Consider the following 24638-nt stretch of genomic DNA (forward strand, 5'->3'; position numbering starts at 1 on the left):
GCACCTACTCAACATTACTGGGTGCCACTGATGGACTGCTTCTACTGAAATGATGTCACCTGTTGGAGTCTGCACCTACTCAACATTACTGGGTGCCACTGATGGACTGCTTCTACTGAAATGATGTCACCTGTTGGAGTCTGCACCTGTTCCACAATGCTGGGTGCCACTGATGGACTGCTTCTACTGAAATGATGTCGCCTGTTTGAGTCTGCACCTGTTCCACAATGCTGGGTGCCACTGATGGACTGCTTCTACTGAAATGATGTCACCTGTTGGAGTCTGCACCTGTTCCACAATGCTGGGTGCCACTGATGGACTGCTTCTACTGAAATGATGTCACCTGTTGGAGTCTGCACCTGTTCCACAATGCTGGGTGCCACTGATGGACTGCTTCTACTGAAATGATGTCACCTGTTGGAGTCTGCACCTACTCAACATTGCTGGGTGCTACTGCTGGAACTGTCAACCACTTGTTGTGTAAACATTTTATGTGATATTTGTATAAACTGATTTTTTGTGTATTACTGTTTGTGAAAAGTTATGAGACTCTTACCTGTACATATTCGTCATTGCTGACGCTATTGATTGAACTGTTTAACCACATAATACTTGTGTAAACTATTATGTAAAGGCACATGTATGAAAGAATTTGTATTGCTTAGTGTATTTTATATATTAGGCTATTGAAAGGTCAGTGCAAAGCCAAAATTTTATCTAGTTATATGATATTTACGTATTAATATTATCTTTTATTTTTGTCTGTATTTTTTTTTTGACGAATTTGGTGGTATTTTCACCACCAATGCTGGCAAAAATACCATCAAATTCTAGCCCGTGGAGGAAGGGCATATGAAAGGTGGCTACACTGAGCCACAGCGCCAGAAATCGCGCCAGAGAGTATTGTTCCGCCGCCTCCACTGGCAGTGATTATTGAGACGTAGCGGCAGGCAGTTCTTGCCGAGAAGTTGTGGTGGACACTGCTTGTAGCTGAAGTCAGAGTGAGATGCGGTAGTGGAGAGTGTTGTTCCATGTTTTATGCAGAGGTTTGACGGGAGAGATGATGATGTTCTAATGGAGATATTGTAATGGTCAAAGTGCATTTCGTCAATATATATGGAGGTATTTTCTTTTATTCTTTTATTCTTTCAGTGACCTAAATAATGTGTCATTACAGGTTCAGTCAACAAAGCATCTGGCGTGTGTTCTTGTATTAGAGTGTAATTCTGATTTTCTTGCGCAATTATAGTATTTCTAATCTTCTTTTATCACGTCAGTATAATTGGTATTTAAAAATTCTTGTCTTGTTGAAGAAGAACCGTGCCAGATGTGCGTTGAGTCATACTACCACATACAGAACAGCTACACTTGTGTTTGTTGTTTCGTAGGTTTTATAGTTGCTGGGGACTTAATTAATTAATTGTGCTAACAGAAATTTTCTTACATTCTTTGTTGTCATTCTAAGCAGTCAGATTGCGTACTAAAACTAGTCAGGGCCAGCCGTTTACGAGACTTGCGTAATCGGACATACAGCTACCAAAAAATATTTGCATTTTTATTTATTTAAATAAAGCCCCCATGCACTGTCCTGTTCCACTTTCAGTCTCTCCTTGTTGGCAGCCACTGTTCTGCGTATCCATGGTGGCGCTATTCCAGCCAGACAGTAGAGCTGGTGATGCTAGTATTCTTCGTGGGGAAAAGAGTGCTATATCTGATGATCTTTCGAGACATGAAGCTGTTCTTTGCAGATTGGTCATATTTCAAAGGAATAACTGCTGAAAAGTTGGTTCCTTTATGTTGATGACCTATTACAACACACTACTGGTTTATACATATATATGAAATGTAATGTTACAGTGAATAATATTGTTATGATTAGACGAATGAGTCGTCGCCAATGTTGACTGGTGGCCAATGCTAAATAGAAGCATATAAATCACAGCAGGTTTGTCAGTAACGTCGATAAGGTGCTGGCCGCATGGTCTGGATCTGCAACGACTAAAATAATTAGAAGTCGTTGGTAAAAAATAATATATGTTTACTTAACTGGTTGTACAGGATTCTTCTTGGCTGCATACATATAATTACAAACAGATATCTATTGAGGCCTCACTTAGGCCATACGTTACTAAGCGCCTTGTTTCGGGTTGCTTCCTATCAGCTTAAGGCTATGCTACTTTACTACTTGACGTCCCGAGCAAGAGTGGACGACAGTTCGTTAGAAAATGGATAAAAACCGCGGAGCGGCCATTGATATCACAAATATGATGAAGGGGCGTAACATGCGATTTTGTTTCATTTCATGCCACTATTTCGTGCTTATTTTATTGAGAGCAGTGGGCAGATTCGCTTGGGAGGAAAGATTTGCATTTTTCTTGCCGGTAAGGTGCACTCCTGATTTGGCCTCTAGCTCCTGTCTGTCAGCAGGAGATGGTCAGTATGACTCATTAACGAAGGACGAACATCCCCGGGAGCTGAGCAGTTCCGCGGAAGTGGGGCTGTGGACCGCTCCGTGCTTTTGTTGGCCCACGGTGAGGGCACAGACCGTTGTGGCGCCTCTGTCGTCCACCACGATAGTTTTGCATTTTTTGTATGAAGATCAAGGGATGGGACGTCATGGCTCTGTCCAGCGAAGTGAAAATGTTCGTCGCTTTCCTTCAAAAGTTTTAGTGTATCCAGCTGTAATGTCCCCACAGAAAAATACCCTCTACCACGCAACAATTAATCATGGTCAATCAAACCATCCACATTTATTTACTTTGGAAAAGTATCTGACCTGATTTTCTAGTAATATATGCGCCGACATCTCGTCGACGCCAAAGTATGTTCTAGTACGTTTATTCTTTGGAATAACGGAGATACATGTATGTATTCTCCTAGGTTGTTAGACTGGTAACTAGGACAGCTTCGGAAGTATCTGTTGAAAGATTGACGGGTTTCTAAAAGAGACATATTTGCTTTTCTTCTCGCTAAAGCGAGCTTTTAACATTTGTGCCACTAGCAGATTATTTGTAGAGAGAAAGAGACTGTAAACGGAAAAGAATTAAGACTTGGAATCAACAGAAATCTGGACATGTAATGGAGATGGATTGAATATATAATTTCCTTCATAAATAAGGTTTGTGACCCTTTTATTCTGGAGTGAATGAACGAATGAGTTCTTTGTCTGAATCATTGATGATCGCGTTGGCCCTGTAGTTAGTGGGGAAGTTTCAGCTGTGTCGAAGAGAGCCTGCAATCACCGAGTCTTTGTTAAATCGTCCAAAAAGCTTCGTACACATCTGGAATTCGAAATCTTTCGTAAAAGGAACGAATTGTTCAAACGATTGATTTTCCCAACTGAATGCAGCGCTTAACAATAATAATAAATGTAAAGATCTCTTACGGCAAGCCAGCCGCTGAATACTAAGACGAAGGGCTCCACCAGAGATTCTATTGGGCTGATTTCACGTAATGAAATATTATATTTAAAACTGGACATAGATAAAGGAGAGAGAGAGAGAGAGCGAATGAAAATTAGAGAAAATACTAATAATCCTCTATTAGTCTAATTTTTCGCCTGTCTTATCACAGATCAGCCTAAAGACAAAACGGGAGGCCCTTACTTTACTGTATAGATTTATGTGTGAAAGTGAAGGGATCTTAAAGGCAACAGATACACGTCTATACAGACAAGACATTACACAAAGTTAGCGGCAAGCTGCATGCATTCATCATTCAGCATCTATTCTCCTTACATTAATACATTATACAGCATAATGAGTCGACCTCACCACCATGCTTGGTGTGACAAGGTTGACCAAGCAGTAGGACACTGCTCCAGGTCACTACCAAACTCTTGTTTCTTAATGGCGTAAGCGTTTCGTTTGCCACTAGTGAGAAATTTATGACGAAATCCCCTGCTTTCGCGTCGTCTGACTGGCAACAGATTTGAGCTGTTCCATCCATGTGGAGTTGGTCTTCTTAACCCTAATGAAAGTTGGGAGTTGAGGGCAGAGAAAGAAATTTCTAGACGATTAGTCTCCAGACCGTCGTCTGTTGCTGACTGCGCACCCTTGCTGATTTTTGGGGGAATGTAAATGTCATAACTGCGGTAGCATCATTCATATTCTGAGCAGTCCGCAGCGTACTTGTTCTGGAACGCGACTTGTTTTGCCTATTTGACTGCAATTTGTGCTCTGTTTCATCTCTTGAACTTTGAATTCACTAACTACCCAGACGAGGAAATCTTTTTGTGTTTTCTCTATACAGTCTTGCATGTAATTTAGTAGCTCACACAGTATTAACATCATTTTGTGCAATTTCGATTGAGATTCCTAAATAACACTATTTCAAGCGAATTTTTTGCATCACAAAGAGCAAATAAAAATCAGATACATTCAGTCTTGGCTCAGATTTTGAGATCGCTTAACTGTCGTACTGCTTTTCCATGGCTAGGTGACCCACAAATAACAAATGTAACTTGTTGCACTCTTATGTTGTTCCTCTCGCTGTAACATGTTTCCGTTGTGTGCAGTGACCAGACACAACAAACTGCTATTAGAAGTTGAAGAGAGACCCCATCAAGTTTCAAGGTGTAGTGTATAACGTTTGGTATAGTAAAGCAGAGCCTTTAATTCCCCTTTTTCAGTTTTGAACACAGTTGTCTCTCACCAACAGTAAATAAGTTTCAGCGGAGAACTCACACAGCCAGACGGTTACAAATAATTTTTTAATGCATTGACCTAGGTTTGATACCTCTAAGGATGATTTTAATGAGATTTTAAAAACCGTAAAGTTACGTTGCGAATAGGGATGCTCCAGTCAAAAATTAAAAATGTGCCAGTGTTTGTTACGTATACCTTAGAATGAACAATATCAGACTTTCATTGCCATTACAACCTGAAATTATAAGAAAAAAATTACGTTGCCATGATCTACTGAAAACGGAAGGATAGAAGAGGGTGCCTAAAATGTACTGCAGTAAATTTTTTTCTAATCCAAGACCATACAAATAAATTTTATAAGTTCCTAGGTCTTTTAAAGATTTTGAAGCGATTGATATACCGTAAATCTCTATGTTTTCACCCTATCATTCATCTTAACTCATGAGCACTACATCGGGAAGTGACAGAGTAATATGACAGTGCTAGAAAGGTAGGTTCGACGCTAACTCAGAAAGAAAGTGGGATGTTTTTATCTATGAGACACAAACAACCGAACTGTTGCCTTGAACACTACCTCCGGCCCTGTTACAGAAAGAAATCTGAACTAATACAACTGAAATCTAATTATCTCGGCACATAGTTACATATAATCCCTCACAACGTGTAAAAAGACCTCCATTACCGAGTAGTTTTCACAAAATTTTAAGGACTTCACTTTTGGAGATGGACATTCGCTTGAATTAATTTTGGATTGAGCTAAACATCAGTAACCACGTAAGTTCCTTTTTCTTTTGACATTTTCCACAGCAAGTATATGAACACTCATTACATAACTTAAAAACCGCCTTTTTCTTGTTGTAATGTAATATTTATTTCTACTTAGTTGAGAGGCACCCACATGCCTTGCTCATACTGTGGCATCAAGCAGTCAGGCCTGCAAGATGAGTGGTCTGCCAAGCGAGTGGATTTATTACTATTTCTATAGTAACATCAATGACTGATTATGAGCTCTAGTACCCACAATTAAGCTACAAATTATTCTCCTGTTCGAATATTACGCAAAGGAAACGGATAACGCACATCTGACTATTTGGAATTTACACAACTCTGATTGTTCACTACGCTCTGGCAATACCACATTTTCTTTCTTACCCAGCGGCTTTGATCAACACGTTGCCATCGCACTGAATATTAATGGCGCACACATTATAAAATCTGGATATCATGAATACACACCATTCAAAGAACAAGGCCACCAATCTTTTTCTTTTCACTATCTTTTTATTGCGATAAATTCTATTATGATTCAAAGATAACCTAAACACACCATTACATTTTATACAACAATTACACGTGAGAGACTCTGCCCAGTGGGCATGGCTTTACATTGGTGATTCTCTATCTTATGGTCTCGTAATTATCTAACGCTACAGTGCACTTTTTGGATAGGTTGGTGGACCTTTAGTTATATCTCACACTTCGAATCTCACACCCATCATCACGAAAATTTACCCCAGATTGAGCGGTACAAAAAGGAACATGCATAACCCACTGCCTCTGAACCTATCTTGCTACTCTCCCATGCAAACCACACATACGTAAATTACATGAAATACATCACACTGGCAACATAGAATACAACACAAAGAATAGTCAAAACGTTAGAATCACTTCACTTTCAGCTTGCCCCACTTCAATTAGCATTCATCTCAGTTTCACACGATGCTGCCCCACTTCGTAACTTTTCTTTCCTACTACGAACTCTGGAGGACATATGCACGTCCTCCTGTGCAATGAAAGCCAAGTGGCGTTGTTGGATGGACGGATGACTCACCTTGCTTCTCTCTCACAGTATCAGAGTTCGAATCTACCGTCACACGGAAACATAACACGCAAAGGTAATATTAAGATCATATTCGTCACACACTCGAGTCCTCAACTGATACATTGGACGAGTACTTCTCTTTATCCTTTGTCTCATACACAGATTGAGACTCACACAGTACTCACCACGTGGAGGTGCTCGTCTCTAATTTCAAGTCCTGCACACGCCATTTCTTCAATATTTCCAACTCATAGTACACACGCCAGTAATTCAGCTTAACTTTAGCACTCGGAAGTATTTCAACTTAGTACTAGCACACGCAAGTATTTCAACTTATTGCTACACGTGGTTTCATTACGACCGTTGGTCACTTTCGAAGATTACTACGATCCCCTTAATATTACCTGCCTGTCATTTAATTCTCCCCCCAAAAGTTCCTGAAATAGAGAAATAATTATTCCAAACTACTCTTCAGTATTTCACATGCATACCATTCTCTCCACTCTTTTGTCTTTACAAAGTACACCTAAGACAGGTCTTACCAAGCGCCAGAGTGCTGAAACATGGCCGTTCTTCAGGTCATCTCGCACCTCCGCCGAGGTGGGGGAGCACCATGCTACCGTATTGATCAGCCACATTTCAGGCGCTCAAAGCTCAGGTAAATTTCAGCTCTTTGGTTCCACCAAAGGTGATGAAAGGACCGTCTCGAAGATGATCATATATTGCACATTCACTGTCTGCGGTTAGCAGACGACCATACATTCATTCATTTCACAGAGCTCACCAAACTAGACATAGGGATTTATTTTGTGGGAGTTCACATGTGATCAATTAAACAAATAAATTGTCCTTCTTTCCTACACTGGTATGCAGCTTCAGTGTATTAAGTGAAACTGAGTTATTATTGCAAAAAATATGTTGTTCTGACAAGAATGAAGAAGAATGTTGTACCTATTTTCAATGTCGTGTGGTACTGTACCCATTCATAGTTAATCAATTTATTCATTTACTTATTTAATTTATTTAATAAAAATAATTTTGCTTTGCAGCAATAAAGAGTTGTTTTGAAGTTATACAACGAATCATAACTGTATTCTACATCGGTGCTTGGCAGAAAAAGTTCACAACATCAAAAATAAAATACATTCCTGATGTTCTGCAACTATTATTTATGTTTTCTGTAACTGACTTTCGATTTTGCAGGCCATCAACATGTGACAAATGAATTTTGAAAGTACAGATAAAATGGGGTTCGGCTTACACATATATTACAGAGTGTTTAACAAAGAAGAGTATTACATTTTCTGTATTGTCATGGAATGGTTATACAAAAAACTGTTAAGTTGGTTTTACTACTTTAATCTACAATCCGCAACCGAATTTAAGAGAGAAGAAGAAAGAAAGTTATGGTTTCATCGTATAAACAAAGCTGGCATGCTGTCTCACTTATTTATTGAGTTCAAGTATTTTCAGTCACGTTAGGGCTCTGTTTTCTTGAAGTTATGTAAAACGTAATGTACATTGTGTCAACGGTTCGCTGTTAAAGGCTGTTCCGAAAAGACTGAATAAGCCATTTCTCGTCTCCACCTTTCCTCATCGTCCAACAAGTTGATAGTCACTGCATAACTGATCAACCACATATCTTTCAACGATGGTTGCAGTGTTATCTTGTAAACTTGACTTTCAGCCTAAGATTCCGTTGTATCTTTATTATGGCATATTACACTAGTTTTGTCACTGGAATTGTAATACGCAGATCTATAGTTACTACACTTTAGCAAGATAATCTGAAAGACACCAATCTTTGTTACTACTTTCTGGTTCGTGTTCGTCAGCACACAAAGGTACCATAATTTTACACATTATTCTCTTCTCGGAATGTTATTGATTAGATTAGAGCCACATTCATCACGTCAATTGTCTACAATTTGGTTTCAAAGGTATACTCGGATAATCGGATTGATATGAGGAGAGACACCATAAAAAGGAAAACCGCATCTTTGCCACTTTGTGGCTGCTGGGATTACAGTGTAAGTAGTTGTGGGTTTCATGTTACAGCCAAATTAATGTATCTCTGTGATAATGTCGATATACTGGTTCTATATATTTATAGAAGAGCATTCAGCTCCAATGGAATCGAATACATTCTGTTGGGAGTTTAAACGTCGTAAGAATGAATTTAATTGTCTGGTAGTGCCAGTCTATAAACACAGCCCATAATGCTCACACATGATCCAGATTTTAATGTACAATTCAGTGGCAATTTCTGTAAGAAATGTTATTCAAAATAGTCAATGAATATTTTATATGATACATACCAGGCCATCAGACTGTATGTAAAAAGTGTTTTTACTTATGTTTGGGTAACAACAATTGTCCATGTAATTTAAGCGGGGTTCACTATTGAGATGGATAAAACATTTGTTTATTGATTCATGCAATCGTCAGTTGACACGTTGGTAAATGATTTACTGACGTGAAACGAAAGCCGTTTGGAACAAGTGGGACGAGAACATGCTTAATTTAGGTTTACATGTCGCTTTCTTTTTGGTGACATATTACAGCTCTCTTGCAAGCAAATAACCACAAGCAGAGAAAGATGAAAATAATGGCTGGTTCTGGGTGCCATTTTTATGTAATGTAGGTGAGACATCCATTATAAGATCCATGGAATTCATATTTACGAACACCCATATGTGACATTCTGATACAACACACTTACCTGATTTTATAGTGCTTCTTGCATGATCGTTAAAAGCCGCCGTCGGTTGTTTAGAAAGAAGCTGAAACTCAAAGCTATTGAAGAACTCAACTGAAACAACAAATTTCTGCTACTAGAGACTCTTCCCAATTTCAAAGAAAGCAGTTACTGACATGTTTGGAAAGTACCGAACTATCAGTTTAATTAGTCATGATCACAAACTACTAACATGAGTACTTTACAGAAAAATGGAAAAACAGGTATAAGGCAACCTCGGAAAAGATCAATTTGAATTTAGAAGAAATGTAGGAACCGCGAGGTGATACTGACCCTAAGCCGGATCTTAGAGGGTAGGTTAAGGAAAGGCAAACCTATACCATCTGTAGACATAGAAGAAACTTTTGACAATGCTGACTTAAGTACACTCTTAGAAATACTCAAGATTGCAGCGGTAAAATACAGGGAGAAAAAGGCTATTTGCAAATTGTATAGAAACCAGGTAGCAGTTATAAGGATCGAGGGCCATGAAATGGAAGCAATGTTTGAGAAGTGAGCAAGACACGGTTGCAGCTTATCGCCGACGTTATTCAATCTGTACATTGAGCAAGCAGTAAAGGAAACCAAAGAGAAATGGAGAAGAAATAAAAAACTTTGACGTTTGCCGATGACGTTGTCATTCTGTCAGAGACAATAAATGACCTGGAAGAGCAGTTCAACGGAACGAAGAATGTCTTAGAGGAGGGTATAACATAAACATCAACAAAAGCAATACAAAGAGAACGGAATGTTGTCGAATTAAATCAGATGATGCTAAGAGAATCAGATTAGGAAATGAGACACTTAAAATAGTAGGTGAGTTTTGCTATTTGGGCAGCAAAGTAACTGATGATATCCGAAGTAAAGAGGTCGTAAAACGTGGATTGGCAATGTCAAGAAAAGCGTTTTTGAAGAAGAAAAATTTGTCAACGTTGAATATAGACTTAAATTTAAGAACTCTTTTTCTGAAGGTATTTATCGGGAGTGGAGCCATGTTTGGATGGAAACATAGACGATAAACCGTGTAGACAAGAAGAGAATACTAGCTTTTGAAATGTGGCGCTACAGAAGAACGCTGAAAATTAATTGGGTAGATCACGTAATTAACAAGAGGTACTGAATATAACTAGGAAGACCAGAAATTTGTGGCACACCTTGACTTAAAGACACATTCTGAGACATCAGAGCATCATAAATGAGCCGTGCGTGCTCGTTTCGAGGCCAGAGTAATACCTCTCTGGTTGTCGATAGTTGTCCGTGGTGCAGTCTTCCGATCAGAGACCCTGGTATGAGGGTCTTTGAATGGAAGACTAAATGCGTGCTGCGTATCTGTTGGGCGTGGATCCTTCCAGTTTGATTCCGCGGCGGTGCGAGGATACTCGGCAAGTTGGTGGGTCACGCCGCTGCTGGCAGAGAGAGACGGTGCAGTGAGGGCCGTGTTGTCTTCTCTGAGACGGGGCAGAGTACGAGTCCGACGAGAGAACTGTACTCACGTCCGAGGGGACAATTTGCACTGGTGTTAGCAAACAGCGATGACTGTTGGTTCAGTTGGTTTAGTGGCTAAAAGGCTGTGTCCCACAGCCTGGTTACAGTGGAAGTGCGAGTACAGTTACACTGCTCTGTCACCGGATCGCGCTACTGAGCGTATGTGCTATGAAACTCCTGGGTGATCTGATTTGATATTAGTAAGTAATTAGTAAGAAATGTCTGAACTTTAGGTGGTGTAATTTAGTACGGTGTGCATATTCAAAGAACTATCATGTGCTGTTGTTGTCGTTTTACCGTCCTTTAGATACTGTATTTTGTTCTTTAAAGGGAATTCTTTTTACTCAAATATTAGGTAAAGATTAACTGGGTGGATGATTACTGAATTGCTTACAATTCTAGTACGATTAAGTAGGCTAATCCTATTGCTTCTAGAAAATCGAGAATTTGTTTGTGAACTAGCTATTGACTTACTGAGTGCGTGTAAAATACGAGTAACTGGTTTAAACTGTTTGCAGTGCTGTTGGCCCGTAATCGTTTCACAAAGTCAAGTGCTCTTGTTTGCACTGGTCAAATAGTTCTTTCCTGAAGTGTCACGAAGCCATCCGAATTGTTGGTTTGTTATGTTGGTATTAAAGTGAGCAATCATCTTTTGGCTTCATTCACTGACGGCTAAATTAAAAGGTTAAAATTAAATGAATTTGTGGCGTTTAATGTCAAGGTATAATTCTAATACTTGTAATTTCTTTCCAGTGCAAATTTTCTCTGTGTGTGTGTGTGTGTGTGTGTGTTTGTAGATTGTTGTATGTTTCTTACCGTTATTAAACGCGTTAATTAAGCACTGTGACTTCTTGCAAAATGCTGGTGATAACAGGTTTATGTTATAGGCGTCATAAGTTATTCTAACCAGGAGGGCCAGACGTGGACTATTGTAAAAAGACAGGTCAGCAACTACGGAGAAGGATCTATCATTTGTAAATTAATACCAGTATTGTGGCACATAACCTCCCGCCCCCCCCCCCTCCTCCCCCAAGGCAAGTTAAGTCCTGTTATTTATCACCTGTTGTCAATGGATGTACAAGGATTATATCTGTTGTTTAATAAATTGTCTTGAGTGCTTTCTCAACTAAGCCATTTGTGAAATTATGCTTTATAATTGTTTGTTTTAAGGAAAAAAGGTCATACTTGACGATTCTTGGAATTCTTTGTACATATTGTTTATTATCAATATTATTTTACTGTCAGCAATCAAAGTCGTTAAAGTTAATTATGTGCTTTAGTATTGGTTCTCAGAGTTACTTTAAAGGTTTATGAACAGACCACATGTGTTCAAGTGTTTAATGTTTTGAAGAGACTAACGATAAATATGTTTTTACAGTACGTTTCTAACGTGGCTTTGCACTTCGTCATTCTCCTTGCACTCCCACCATTTGAACAAATATACTATTGAAGGAAAATGTGGTAATAAAAATTGTAGAGGGAGATTAAGAGATGAATACAGTAAGCAGATTCAGAAGGATATAGATTCCATAGCTATTTGGAGATAAAAAGGCTTGCATAGGATAGAGTAGCACGGAGAGGTCCATCAAACCTGTCTTTGGACTAAAGACCACAAAAACAACAGATACTCTTATTACACTTTCCTCGACATATTGCGAAAAAAATAGATTTTAATAGTTAAGTTTTCTCCTGGTTGCAATCTGTAGTCCTGGTGCATATTACATAGGAGGGCAAAGAGCTGAGACAGTTTTAATGTATTCAGGATGGCGACTCTCCCTGGGAGATCCCCCAACCTCCTCTCCATAAGGGGGTAGATGTGGCCATGTCGCACTGATGATGTCAGCACCCACACTCCTCTCCATCGCACCATTTCCCCATACCTTCCCCAATTCCCCTACTCCCCATCCCTTGTGAACTGGTGAGAAAAACATTCAGCCTATGTTGAGTTCCTGGAGAGGATGGATGTATCAGATTGTTCTAGGGCTGTCTCCTTTCCTCCACTTGTGAACTGGTGGGGAAAAGGCTCAGTCTGTGCTGGAGAGGAAGAATGTACGGTATTTACTCATTTATTTATTTGTTTTGGTGGTAAATGTGTTCAATTGATGAAATGTTGGTGCCGGACATACTGGAGTTTAATATGCATTAACTTACCTGGAAGCATACAACTGAGGACTGTGCCCACAGCCTCATATACGAGGAATGCATGAATGTGATAATGGATGATAGTAGGAGGAAAGCAGCAGGATAGACTGAGGATGCATTTCACAAATCACAGAGACCACTTCCTTCACTCTATCTATTCGGGTTTTTTGAAACTGCTGGTCAATACACAGTGCAGGAGACAGCTTCGTCCTATTCCATTACTCCAGACTGAATGAATGAGCGGTGCTCACCTTGGTGTATGGGCTTGACTGAGCTAGATTACAGGGGACACTTGAATTGGGTTCTGAGCCTCCCTCACATTCCCCCTAGTGACCAGTAGGAATACAACATTCCCCTCTCTCTCATCTGGGGAATTGGCGGCAGCGAATGGGAATGCGGGAGCCCTACATCCAGTCATGTGATCATGATGTCAGGGGATATAAGACGGATGCAGTCCCAGATGAAGTCAGTCAATGGAAAAACCATGAATTGCTAATAGCAATGAAGATCGTTATCAATCTCTGCCTCACAAAAGAAATGTAAAAGTAAGTACATGTAATTTAGTTCTATGGCTTTCTTCAGCTCCATGTCTTTTTCTATGGATGCTTATTGTTTCTTCTTTTTCTCCGTTCAACAACCTTTGGCATGTCCAGATCAGCAGTGGCAACAGCACCGTGCGATCCTGTAGGGCTCTGTTATTATCAACCCTGCTCATCAATTTGGGTAATGAAGACATCAAGCTAGACCTCAAATCTCAGAAGAACTGCACAGGGGGTCAGTACTAGTGTCCAACATATGCACCATTCCAGAACATTTCAGTGTAACTGCAAGGACGGAGCATTGATGTGGTGGATGAGAAGTTTGCTGATTCCTCATATTGCTCTACTGCTTTTCACTCGGCTTATAATTTAATAGCTAGTGGTCCAAAGCGCTTAAATATTGGTGTAATGTGCGGTTTACTGAGTTGGAATGGCATGATCTGTGTCATTCAGAACCCTACATCAATCAACAGATGACCTCTGACTCTTGTCCATCATGTTCACCCCCAATGCTGTGCCATCATTGTATGATGGGGTGGACTCATGGTGAAATCTCAGGTCGATCCATTTATTGCAGCACTTCACCATTACGAACTTGTTTGGTCTGCAGACGACGCTCTCCCTCGTGTTGGAAAGACTTAACAGATGTCAGCCTTGTGTTCAAACTGTGCATAAAGACATTGTGAATTATCTCCATACATATAGCTTGCATGCAAAAAATTTTAAACACTACATTAGTATGGTGGCAAAAGAAGAAGCTAAAGGAATGCCCATTAATTTGAGAGAAATAGTCGTTGAATTCTAAGCATAAAAGAAAGCATTATTTGCTAAATTGTCTATAGGGTCAAAGATAAACAAATAATCAGTTGATTTTTTTGTGTAGTGTACCCAACGTATGGCTGTTGATTAAAAATATATATATTTCCGTAAACCATGTCATAGTTTGTTTATGCCTTTCGTAACAGTGTTACTGAGACAAGTACTTTCACTGCAATGACTAGAATACAGCTGCAACACCAAGCTGTGTGAATAATCTCATCACCACAGTGAAAGTATTCAGCCATTGTTAAACCGATTGATAGACCAACTTTGATGTGTGTAAATACCTGTGAGCATTGCAGCTCAGTTGGTTACGAATACGTTTTCTATAAAAGCTCACTGCACACCAAAACGAGATGTAGTCATCATCATGATGGGAAGGGTGAAGTATCCTCCACACAGAGCCTTTTGTTGTAAGCGACTGGTCCTTTGATGGTATGGAAGAGGACCTGAAGAAGAAGAAGAATGGGACTCCTGCCCAATAATACACGGGCGATCCATCCAGCTGCAGTAAGACAAGTGTTCTCATGTCACTGCTAGCACACCTAGATAGAGTTCGCTTTGAACATATGTGCGTATTTGCTGTTTCAGCCCAAGCACCAGCTGCTGCAAGAGATACTGCATGGTGTCAATGGTACAACATACACAAAATTCCGTCGAAGCAGTAAAATCCCTCAGCCAGAAAAAGTAAAGCCAAACACCACGTTCATATTTGATGATTTCACTGTGGAAAACCAAGGTCAGATTCTACCACATTTAAGTTTTCGTTGTTATATGGGTATTGATGTATTTTATTTGAGCTAAACAAACACCAGAATCTCAAAACACTTGGTGAGGGATAATGAAAACATTATATCCTTCAAACAAGACAATCGGAATTTAAAGCACATTTACCAAGCTCACGTAGGAACTGACGTGTCATTCAACGAATTTGTAAAGATATGTAAAGATTGCTGGAATTACACACAGTACAGATTTCTTGTTATTGATAAAACAAGAAAACTAATGGACGGTAGAAACTTCCAGAAGTTTCAATATAAATGTCTATGAAAGAAGTGGGTGCATTAGTATACATCGCAACATGGACACGTCTGTGCACATCTAGGCACTCCACCCGAGAGGATGTGTGTATATAGATAGGGAATTGGTCTTAACATAAACACACTATGTGATCAAAGGTATCCGGACACCCTGAAAAACATACGTTTTTCATATTAGGTGGATTGTGCTGCCACCTACTGCCAGGTATTCCGTATCAGCGACGTCGTGAGAGAGAAGAATGGGGCGCTCCGCGGAACTCACGGACATCAAACGTGGTCAGGTGAAAGAGTATCATCCGACCGCTGTGAGCGAGCGGTTCTAGGCGCTTCAGTCTGGAACCACGCGGCTGCTATGGTCGCAGGTTCGAATCCTGCCTCGGGCATGGATGTGTGTGATGTCCTTAGGTCAGTTAGGTTTACGTAGTTCTAAGTCTAGGATACTGATGACCTCAGATGTTAAGTCCCATAGTGCTTAGAGCCATTTGAACCATTTTTGATTTGGTATCACTTGTGACATAAGTCTGTAAGCGAGATTTCCACAATCCTAAACATCCCTAGGTCCAATGTGATGTGATAGTGAAGTGGAAACGTGAAGGGACACGTACAACACAAAAGTGTACAGGCCGACCTCGTCTGTTGACTGACAGAGCTTGCCGACTGTTGAAGAGGGTCGTAAAGTGTAATAGGCAGACATCCATCCAGACCATCACACAGGAATTCCAAACTGCATCAGGATCCACTGCAAGTACTATGGCAGTTAGGCGGAAGGTGAGAAAATGTGGGTTGCATGGTCGAGCGGCTGCTCATAAGCCACACATCGCGCCAGTAAATGCTAAACGACGCTTAGCTTGGTGTAAGGAGCGTAAACAATGGACGATTGCACAGTGTAAAAACGTTGTGTGGAGTGACGAATCATGGTACACAATCTGGCAATTCGTTGGTGTTGGTATGGCGAATGCCCGGTGAACTTTATCTGCCAGCGTGTATAGTGCCAACAGTTAAGTTCGGAGGCGGTGGTGTTAGGTCGTGATCGTGTTTTTCATGGAGGGGGCTTGCACCCTTTGTTATTTTTCGTGACACTACCACAGCACAGGCCTGCACTGATGTTTTAAGTACCTTCTTTCTTCCCACTGTTGAAGAGCAATTCGGGGATGGCGATTGCATCTTTCAACACGTTCGAGTACCTGTTCATAATGCACGGCATGTGGCTGAGTAGTTACACGACAACGATATCCCTGTAATCGACTGGCCTGCACAGAGTCCTGACCTGAATCCTATAGAACACCTTTGGGAGGTTTTGGAACGCCGACTTCGTGCCAGGCCTCACCGACCGGCATCGATGCATCGATACCTCGCCACAGTGCAGCACTCTGTGAAGAATGAGCTGCCATTCCCCAAGAAACTTTCCAGCACTTCACTGAACGTATGCCTGAGAGGGTGGAAGCTGTCCTCAAGGCTAAGGGTCGGCCAACACCGGCATTACCGATGGAGTGCGCCAGGAATATGTAAGTCATTTTAACCAGATGCCCGGATACTTTTGATCATATAGTGTATCTCCAGATCCTTCTGAGATTGATCAGTGAATTAGATGTTGGGTTACTCCATTGAAAAGAACTTATATGACTTAATTCTAAAAGTTGATGGAATTGGACGGAATGTCCTGAGAAGGAGTCCGCTTTGTGTATAACAAGAGAATAAGGTCATCATGACAGACAAGGTTATTCAGACGAAACTATGATTCATAAGGTTAGGACGTTTGGATCGAGAGCAGATCCTCATAGAAACCCCTAAAGAAGTTACCGAATCTCTTGATGAGTTCAGAAGAAAATTACACGACGACGAAGCGTTGCTGACTTCATCAACTTATACATCGATACCAACATAGATAAATGATTCGGTGTCAATGGTTAAAAACCATAGATGCTGCAGACTATAAGGTTAAAAGAAAGAGCTATACAGATGATAGGGAATTTAAATGAACAACTGGTCGAATGAACCTCATTTTCCTAAAGCCCACAAAAACTCTAAATTATTCACCCGAAGATCTGGAGATCTACAGAGACATACTGCAATTAACTGGTGTACATAGGAAAGTGGGAAACCCGCGGAATGTGGAATACAGAATCGTTAAAAAAGATCTATATTTTATGGTCAATAAAACATTAGTTATGATATTGACATCCAGCATAAAAGAGTCAGTAATCGATTCCTGTTAATTCTTACTGAAGACAGAAATTTCTCGAAAAGAACACATCAGATCAAGAAAAATTAAAATTCCGAATTGTTTGTTTCAGAGGACGATATCCAATGATACCACACTCAACCTGCCACCCCACCCCACGCAGCTTTGAAATCTTCATGGAGTCCCCATTTTTTATTGCTGATTACGATTCTGCTGTAAAATCTACACGCGTTTTGTCTGAAACATTTACTTCTTTTCGCCACATATGGCGCTGTAATCGGAGGAATAGAAATGGGTTCCCAGTTTTAATTTACAACATGCTACTCAATGTTTATTGAATAACCAGTGGTACATGGGACCCCACTTCCATGCTGAAAGGGTAGGACAGGCCAATATTTAATATCTGCTAATTGGAAACCACATTTGCAACATTGTATTCTTCCTTCATATCGCGTACAAGTGGACGATGAATGTTACAACCACAGAGGAATCAATTGAAATGGTTCTGATTTGTGGAGAATATTGGAGAAATGTTGAGGCTGCTGTTGCTTTGTATGTAGAGCATCTTCCAGAGGACGCTCGACCTCGTTCGTTCTTTTACGAAGTTGTGGACGCCTTTGTGCCTGATGACAGCCTACAGATCGGCAAAAGGAAACGAAGCAAACGTGTTACAGGAGAAGAAAATGAAATATCTATACTAGTGGGAGTGCAGCACAACCCACAGATAAGTGCCCAGCAATTACACTGCCATTCCGGTATATCTGTAGATAGTATTGTCACAATACTGGTTACGTCATAAGCATCATCCACACCACGTGTCCCTGCATCAAGAACTTCACGGCGCCAATTTCCATAAATGGAGTAATGTTTTGTTAATGTGCACGTCGTCAAATGCAAACGGCTCCCTCCTTTGTCGAGGTACTATTTTTCAATGAGTCTACATTCATAAACCGTGGTAGTGTGAACCAGCATAACATGCATCGCTGGAGTGTAGACAATCCCCAATGGTTATGGCAAGTTGACCATCAACGTCTTTTATCAGTTAATATATGGTGTGGCATTATGGGGAACAAACTCATTGATCCATATTTTATAGACGATACTTCGACTGGACGCAAATATCGAACGGTTTTGGAAGAGGAACTACCGCTACCTCTGCAGTATGTTGCCCTGAACGTTCGACAACGTATGTGATTACAGCATGATGGTTGCCCAGCACGTTACACAACTAAAACATGGTAGCTGTTAGACTGTGTTTACACTGGTCGTCAGCTCCGAAGAGATGGCCCTATTAATTGACCTGCTAGATCGTCGTATTTGACTTGCTGAATTTCTTTCTTTAGGAATATTTAAAAGATAAGTTGCCCCAGCACTTACCGACATGCCATGAAGACATGGTCGACCGCATCGGAAACGCCTGTTTTGGCATTCCTGTTATGGTCATTTGAAAATCGAATCACTTAGTGCATTGAAGTTGGTGATACTACGTTTGAACACTTACTCTAATTGGACAAGTATAGTGATATCCACTTCAAGCCACAGCCGTAGTGGCGGATCTAGTGGCACCATGTTCAATATGTTGGACTAATATGACGTTGCGAATGGGGTTCCCAATTAGAAGTTATGAAATACTTGCCTGTCCTACCTTGCAGCATGGAAATGGTGTCCCACGGATCATTGGATAGCCAAGCGACACTGATAAACAGGCCGTAAATTGCGATTGTGTACCGATTTCTGTTTCTCCGATTCCAGCGCCACCTGTGGTGAGAAAAGAAAACGCTCCGGGCAAAACATACGTCGATTTTGCAGCATAATCGTAAAGTTTAATAAAAAAAGGGGGTTCCCATTGAAGATTTGAAAGTTGCCACCTACGCACGGGTTGGGGTAGCACGTCAAGTGTAGTAACATTAGATGTCCCCCTCTGAGACAAAGAAATTGCAGTTATAATCTTTTTTGATCCGACGTGTGGTTTTCGAGATATTTCAGTGTTCTCAGTTACAATGAACACCCTGTGTACACTATGACGATCACAATGAGTTAATAGATCCACTACGACTGCTCACGCCATCTGCTGCTGCTGGTAACACTGCTCATTTGAATGAAATTGTTTCAGTAATCTGCAAGCATACAGAGAGAGGTATAACTGAATAAGTATGGAGACAGTAGTTCGAGAACCGAACAAACCAACACACAAAATATACCCTCTTAGGCATGTTTGGTTTAGATGATTTATGGAAGGCAAATAGTGGATTCAAATACATTTTAATGGTCACTCTGGTCACTCATACATATTCTACATTCATCTAGGCATTACATGCTGAAACAAAAACGGGGGGGAGATGTTGCGGAGGTGTGTGAGCATTTGTTGCAGACAGAGACGAACAGATGCACACACAACCTCCAGACCAATCGGAGAGTTTTACAATAGGTATTTCGGGGTCATAATGCAGCGGTATTACATTCACCCAGGATGCTTTTACACAGAGGAATAGCAGAAGGTTTCAGAACCGTACGTGCCTCTTATAGAGCATGTCATAAGACGTCGAAGGAATATAGTACTATTTAAATGGCTTGGTTTTCCTGCATCACAAAACAACTGGATTGTACGCTGACGATTTGCTATATAATAAGGTGCACAGAGCAGGACCAGTAGAGGAGCGTAACGTGCACCATAGGAGACACATTATAAAAAGTGGTAGTATTCTTGATAAGCTTCCAGTCGAACTGTACATTCCAGGGTGCAATTATTGCAGATGTGGTACAAGGCTTCAAAAGCGTTTGGCTTGTGGCAAGAAGGGGATTAACCTGTTTGACGCGTCGTGTTTGGAACACGGCATTGCATATGCAAGACGTAAAGATCTCCTAGAACATCTTGCTGCAGATCGAATTTTAGCTGAAAACGTGTGCTATTGGAGACCAGAAAATTTACAATACTTCGCCGAGAGAAGATGAGTGTTCTATAATTTTCATTGCTACCAAGTGTTTAACACTTACCTGTGTGCGCATCTGTGCATCATGTTCCTCCTAATTTTTACGAAGAACCATATACAAGGAGGTGCATTAAGCATCCACTCGTCTGTTGATGTTCAGATGCAATGTCAAAAAAATGGTTCAAATGGCTCTGAGAACTATGGGACTTAACATCTATGGTCATCAGTCCCCTAGAACTTAGAACTACTTAAACCTAACTAACCTAAGGACAGCACACAACACCCAGCCATCACGAGGCAGAGAAAATCCCTGACCCCGCCGGGAATCGAACCCGGGAACCCGGGCGTGGGAAGCAATGTCATATACTCTGACTTTAAAGGAACGATCGTCAATATTCCTCGCCAATTACTTTCCGTCGATTGATTTAAGCGATGGAGAGGAATATTTGCGCTGAGTGGGCTGGAGTCACATAACAGCATTCCGAGTATCACAGAGGCTAGTAATAAACTTCAGCTGGAAATTAATGGTAGAGAATAAATGTGGAAACAGAAACTGGTGCATACGGTACTGACGATTGAAACGACGATTTAAACTGGAAGGAAAAGTGAATGTGCTACGTGCAAACATCAGCACACTTAAACCTGAAATAAAGACACCGAATGCAGTGACGGACTTCAAACAGAAAGTTTCAATAGGACAGCTACTGGGTTTCACAAAAGGGCAAGTTTTGAAGAAGGACCGTAATAGATTTTACAGATGTGATCAGTCTGTGGATATATTTCCTGTCAGACGATCTGTGTTGAGTATAACATTTCAACATACTCCTATCTAGACTGATTCATATATTTCACGGATTCTTCCCATCAAATGGAACTGAGTATAAGATCAGAGAGACCATTACCAACGCTGTATACCTCCTAGTAACAGTTCAGACACTGGACTATCTGGAGCTGTGTACTGTGGACCACGATAATCAACTTATCGACTTTTGTGGCGAGGAAATCATTGCGCAATTACATGTAATGCGGAACAAGTAGTGACCTTGAACTTGTAGAGAGATCTGTCAGCGGCGTCAGCGTCCTTCAACCAGTGAGGACCAGAAGCGGTAGTGACCCAGCCCCTGCTCGACCGGAAGCAGTAATGCCTTCAGCCTGCCAGGACCTGTCGGAGGTAGAAGCGATGACGACAAACCTCCCCTTGCTGGAACTGGAAGCAGTGGTGACCATCAACGAGCCGCGATTCACAGCAGTTTCCAGCTTCCCTGCGTCTGTGTATTTCCAATGAAAACAGGATAAGTCTAAGGCGTAAAACCACTGCAAACAACTCATAGCGCCACACTTCACAACAGAACACCAAGTTGATGACACACGCAAACCACGAGTTTCTCAAATCAGTAGGTCTGAAACCTCACAATGACGTCGTTCAGTGGAACTAACTCTGCAGAAGATGACGAGTTTCAGCAGCAATACTTCTCGCATAAAACGCATGCTTAAAACACATCTAAAAGAACGATGAAAATAGGATTGTTATCGAACACCAAGACACTTTAATCTTCCCACGCAAGAGTTTCATATCTCTTGACGGATCATTTACGAGAATGGAACTGCTACGACGGCAGAGAACCTTACAGGTAATGAATGCTTTAGCATTCCTCTTTCATGAGATAATAGCGTCGAGACTACCATACCCTCAATGTAAACATAGCATCAACTTTTGAAACGTATGTCTCTATTTCTTCCCCGGATTTGAATGATTTAGAAATTGCTAGCTGATTCATAGACGAGCCAGTGGGTAGAACAGTGGAAGTGTGCAAGAGATTTACTGCATGCCTACCACTAGCACTCCTTATGGGATACTCTGAAGACATGCGGCAATTTGTTATGAATGCTAAACAGGAACTTAGTTTGGTATGGAGCGCAACGGGTAACCACTCATACTTCAAAGGAGCTCAAGAGGAGAACGACATAGCCATCAATAAAATAATAAGGAAAATGCCATACATCACCGTATCCAATGAGCAGCATTTGAAGCTTTTAGAAGTTCTGAGTGCTTGTGTGTTTCTAACGGTATCTTTCAATTCATGGGAGGTTTCCGAGTACCCAGTGCTACCGACCGCAGACAGACAAAGTGGTCTATTGAAACCTCTGTCAGATTCATCATACTTGCGTTTCAAACGAATAGAGGTGAGCATGTAGCAAATGATTCCACGAAGATAGGCAATTGCAGGTTACTGAATGCCAGAGTCTACCTGATTTCTGATTTCTACCCATACGATAATTTACGCCTACTGTGGAATGAAAATGTATACAGTCTAGCATTTGACGTGTATTTAAGGTCCTGTGCTTCTCACGATGAAGAGGAACGATGTCTACTGAGCCCACGGAAGTTCGAGAAACTGGGGCCATTCATCGTAATAGACAGCTCAAAACCCATAATTAAATGTGGACCTATATATGTAAGCACTGAATTTCAGTCTTTGGCAAATTTCACAGAAGACATTGCAGTGTTCGGTCTACTTCTGCGTAACCGTGTGGTTAACTATTGCCTACTCACTGTTGTTGTGCAACGAGCTGTACAAGTGAACAAGAGCTGAGTATACCCAGATCATTTCATAGTTGTGGCTGAGGGTGTGAACAACGTTACTGACGTTTAGAGTATCTTTGGTGGTGACTGTAGACAGTACATATTTAAAGATGTTGCATTCAAAGCATACATGTAAGACGACAGTATAATAGAGACATTCGCAGCAGGCATTGCATCACCGAGGTCCTTCAAGAATGTGAAATGATCTAAAACATGGAGGAGTGCAAAATGATTAAGACGTTTCCACCATGGAATCACTTGGATGTTCCTGGTATACCCCATACAGGTATGGTGACATTTCTTCCATTATTAGACCATACAGATACCGTCATCTACATCAACGCCGAGGAGGAAATCATACGTATGTGCCTAATTTTCAAGTTTTCTGCTATTCAAGTCCTGGATTTCCGTGGATGTCTTGCTCTCCATTGACTCAAGAAGAAGATGCGTCTGTTTATGAGAATGTAAAATTACTTGTAACATGAGTGGAAAATAAATGAATTTTGTTCTTTCACACTTTACTGCTATTACAACTTCCTTGCATGTTGTGTGATTCCTTAGGGGATACAGGAGCGAGGAACAGATGCTACATTTAATTTCAAAGAGTAAAAATACACTCCTGGAAATTGAAATAAGAACACCGTGAATTCATTGTCCCAGGAAGGGGAAACTTTAGTGACACATTCCTGGGGTCAGATACATCACATGATCACACTGACAGAACCACAGGCACATAGACACAGGCAACAGAGCATGCACAATGTCGGCACTAGTACAGTGTATATCCACCTTTCGCAGCAATGCAGGCTGCTATTCTCCCATGGAGACGATCGTAGAGATGCTGGATGTAGTCCTGTGGAACGGCTTGCCATGCCATTTCCACCTGGCGCCTCAGTTGGACCAGCGTTCGTGCTGGACGTGCAGACCGCGTGAGACGACGCTTCATCCAGTCCCAAACATGCTCAATGGGGGACAGATCCGGAGATCTTGCTGGCCAGGGTAGTTGACTTACACCTTCTAGAGCACGTTGGGTGGCACGGGATACATGCGGACGTGCATTGTCCTGTTGGAACAGCAAGTTCCCTTGCCGGTCTAGGAATGGTAGAACGGTGGGTTCGATGACGGTTTGGATGTACCGTGCACTATTCAGTGTCCCCTCGACGATTACCAGTGGTGTACGGCCAGTGTTAGGAGATCGCTCCCCACACCATGATGCCAGGTTTTGGCCCTGTGTGGCTCGGTCGTATGCAGTCCTGATTGTGGCGCTCACCTGCACGGCGCCAAACACGCATACGACCATCATTGGCACCAAGGCAGAAGCGACTCTCATCGCTGAAGACGACACGTCTCCATTCGTCCCTCCATTCACGCCTGTCGCGACACCACTGGAGGCGGGCTGCACGATGTTGGGGCGTGAGCGGAAGACGGCCTAACAGTGTGCGGGACCGTAGCCCAGCTTCATGGAGACGGTTGCGAATGGTCCTCGCCGATACCCCAGGAGCAACAGTGTCCCTAATTTGCTGGGAAGTGGCGGTGCGGTCCCCTACGGCACTGCGTAGGATCCTACGGTCTTGGCGTGCATCCGTGCGTCGCTGCGGTCCGGTCCCAGGTCGACGGGCACGTGCACCTTCCGCCGACCACTGGCGACAACATCGATGTACTGTGGAGACCTCACGCCCCACGTGTTGAGCAATTCGGCGGTACGTCCA

The sequence above is a fragment of the Schistocerca cancellata genome, chromosome 6 (genome assembly GCF_023864275.1).
Source record: "Schistocerca cancellata isolate TAMUIC-IGC-003103 chromosome 6, iqSchCanc2.1, whole genome shotgun sequence".
Classification (NCBI taxonomy): Eukaryota; Metazoa; Arthropoda; class Insecta; order Orthoptera; family Acrididae; genus Schistocerca; species Schistocerca cancellata.